Here is a 3,863-nt window from a genome sequence, read left to right on the forward strand (position 1 = left end):
CAATACACACACACACACACACACACAGACACACACACAGAATTACTAAACAAGAAAAATCCTTATTCTGACATTTTTTTTAGGTAAATTTATCGTTCCATTTTTTTTTTTCACGTTACATAATGATGAACTTCAATTTATTTTTTTGGTCTTTGTTCAATTTTTTCATTCATAAACTGATGTTCGCCTTGCTTCCCTCATCGTACAATGCGCTGTAGCATTGTGTCTTAGTGCGTCGACAACACTATTGCTTTGCCTTTCTGCTACAGGGGAAAACTGATAAGGTGGATGTTGCACTCCTGAGTTGTAGCTGAAGTCAGGCAAATTCTCCAAAGAACTTCCTGCAGGCTCATAAAACTGCATGTAGACCATATGCACACTCCCTTCCTGAAGCAGCTCTATAGTACTTTAGCATTAGCTACAGTAAAGACAAACTGCGTGTCCTAACCATCAAAGCCCTCTGCAATTCACTCTGCTGTGTTTACGTTCCTATTTTAATATTCACACCTTTGCCAGAGATGCCAACCTTGATTTTTTGCTCGTCCCCTTTCTGACAGACATCTTAATTTTTTTCTCTTGCCACCCTTGTGAGTGGTGAAAAAATCCCCATTATGTTCTGTAATGATATCTCTATCCTCCTGTAAGTCTCTCCTTAAAACTCACCTCTTCTGTAACACATGCAGACGATGACAACCAGACACTGGTCCATTTTTTTTTTCCCCCTAGCAACAAAAAAGACTATTTCTGCTGAAAGTCAATATTCTGTGTAAAAATAACTATTTTAACTTAATACCCAATTGAGGAGTTGGAAAATAATTTGAATTAGTTGTACAGCCTTTGCTAGAATGGGTATTCAAGGCAGGAGAAAATCTGCAGCATCTTCCATTAATAATCTCCTAGCCCTCAAGTGACAGAGAAGTGAATGGGAGTTTTTCATTGACTTTAGCGGTCCCAGGTTTTCATCCCCGGCTTCCTGAATCAAGGATGGTTTATGATTCTTACAGTCCAGGGCAGATAAGGACTCCATAGCAATGTATAGAAAGTGATTAGCCATTTATTAAATCAATCACTTAATCATTTATTAATCCTTTATAAAGACTGTATTAATAGATCTTTAATATAAAGTAAGGCCAGGGTAATTTAAAATTCAATTTATGAACATGTTTTATAGCAACCACTTCTATGGCCAAGATGCAGGCTATAGAAGTACTTAAAAGAAATAGATAGTTTCTTGTGTTTTCACTTTTCTTTAGGCAAAAAGCTTTTCTCTCCAAGTATGCCTTTTTAATAGAGTTATATCTGAATGCTGTGTTTTAAGGGTTTTGCATATATGACAGATATGCACACTCAACCTTGGTCTCCCAAATCTTAATCTAATCTCTCACACACACACACACACACTCACATGTATGCACACACACACACCCCTTTGACTGATTTCTTGTGCCCAGTCCTAGGCAAAATGAGATTTGTGCATGTCTAGTTCATCTAAGATGGAAGACATAGAAGGGACTCAGTAAGTGAATGAAACAATACCGGTCTGACATTCCTCTTCTCCTTTCCAGGGTCCAACTCTCTGCCAAACTTCTGTGTTATGTCAGCAGAAAAGTTCACCGATACAGACCGAAACCTTGAATCATTATTATTATTGTCCTTGTTATTTTCATCTAATGTACTGTATGCTTATCAAAGTGTGCTTCTTTGTCACAGCTGGAACAATCAAAATTCCTTTTGTTGCTTATAATAAATAAATGCTCAATTGTGAGAATGTCCTCAGGGAAAGTTCATTAAAAAAGAAATGAAAATGCAGAGAAATAAATGGTTATTGTGATCGCACTTGTTTTGATATAATATGCAAAATTTAATTTGGCGCTGTTATGTTTGGGACACACACATACACTATAAAAGAGAAAACTTGAAAAGATGTTTTATTTGTAACAGTATTTCAATTATTATTGTTATTATTTTAGTCTGAAACTTTATATTATGACCCTATTTGGTAGTTTCTTGTTGGGTTTTTTTTCTTGCTTAGAGAAAATGAGGTCTATTATTGTTTCTAATATGTTAGTAGCTAGGGGCACCAGCTGAGATCGGGCCCTATTGTGCTAGACCTTGTGCAGACACGTGGTGAGAGACGATCCAAGGCCTGAAGAGCTTAAAACCAAAGGAGACGAGGGAGGAGAAACGGAGAGTGAAAAATGAGAAAGCTGAGATCACACTGCAGGCTAGCTACGGAGCTAAGAGCGTAACCCAGGTTTGCTGCGGCTGTGTCCACAGCCGGTCTATGAGGCTGTGCCACCTTTTGCAGGGGTGCAATGTAGACTAAGGAATAATAATTGCAAAATAGATCTCCAAATTTTCCTTGCTCTTTTTCTTGCTCAGGGTTTGCTTTTAAAGAGATCCACTGGGCTGACTGGAGTTAGTTTGTATGAGGCTGTGTAGGGCAGCAGGGTGGGAGACAATTTAATGAATCTTTTCCCTCCCACCCCTGTGCAGTCCTGGGAAAGGACAAGCAGAACTTCAACCCTTGCATATGCACACAGAGGGTGCTCAGTGTCCCCAAAAGGGACAGGGAAGAGGAGGCTGTGAGCCTTAGGTTGTGGGAAATGGAGTAGGCCTGCAACAGACTGGTAATGCATCCGTATCCAGATGTGACATGGCACGGGGCAGAGCTTTTTGGAGGCAGAATGCTTTCCAATACTTTGCTGCAGTTAATCCCAAATCCAGGTGGTGTACAGGACTAATGTGGCCTCAGCAAACCAGTTTCTGAAGCCAATGACACAAGGGAGAGATGCCACTAGCTTCACATCTTGTCACCTCTGTCTTCATAGCTTGAATGACCATGCTCCCACTGGCAGCTGGATTGACTGGCAGTGGTTTTCAGTGTGAATCTGGAGTGAGGTCCATGCATGCACCTCTCACTTCTAAAGAGGCACCTTCACAGCTTTGCCATAGGAGGCATGATCTACCACTGCATAAAATACCATCATTTTCTGTTAGTGTCTTTGCACAGACCTAGTCATACAAATGTGCAGGGACCCAAACTGCCACTAGATGGAGGATAATCAGGGAGAGCAAGGGGGAAAAAACACAGGTACAAAAAAGAAGCAGATAAGCAAGCAAAAGCAAAACAGGAACATTTGTGGAGAAAAGGCAGAAAATGAAGCAATGATAGTGGTGAGGAATAAAAAAAGGAATGCAATTCATCCATTCATCCATTGTCCTTATATTTGAGCGTATGCTTGAGGCAATAAATAATATCCAGCTGAAACTGAAATGGGGCAGTGCAGCAGATTGGATGTATGATGAACCATCTCATCCTTGCTTCCTTCCAACTGTCCTTCAAGTCAATTTAAGTAAGTCCCAAGGCCTCTGCGACTGTTGGGACACCTTAGATGCTGTAACAACCCTCCTAGGTTAATTGAGTTGCTTTGCATCATTGGTAATTCTTTGGGTAGAGTGACAACAAGTCTTGTTTTTACTTTTGCTGGGTGTCCACACACCCTCCTCACCCATGCCAGCTGCTTTAGTCACCAACAGCCCGACCATGGAACAGGCTGTACTGGTTTACATGGTATGAGACAGCAGACCAAGAGAGGCCTGGCTCACAGGGAACTGGTCTTCAGGATGTTCATATTTAAGGCTGGATCAAAAAGCAACCAAACAAATGAACAAACAAAGGGTTTGGTACCTAAAATGAGACTTAGGTGGAATTTTTGCACCTAAGCCCATAATTGTGATCATGAATATCTCTGGGCAGCTGCAACCTAACCTCAGAGTTTCCCAAAGTATCCTAAAGTGAGGTACCTAATCCCCAGAGAGGGGTGATATTCCAGAGACACATCCCTTTCCCCTGTTTTTTT

The sequence above is a fragment of the Alligator sinensis genome, unplaced genomic scaffold (genome assembly GCF_000455745.1).
Source record: "Alligator sinensis unplaced genomic scaffold, ASM45574v1 scaffold190_1, whole genome shotgun sequence".
Classification (NCBI taxonomy): domain Eukaryota; kingdom Metazoa; phylum Chordata; order Crocodylia; family Alligatoridae; genus Alligator; species Alligator sinensis.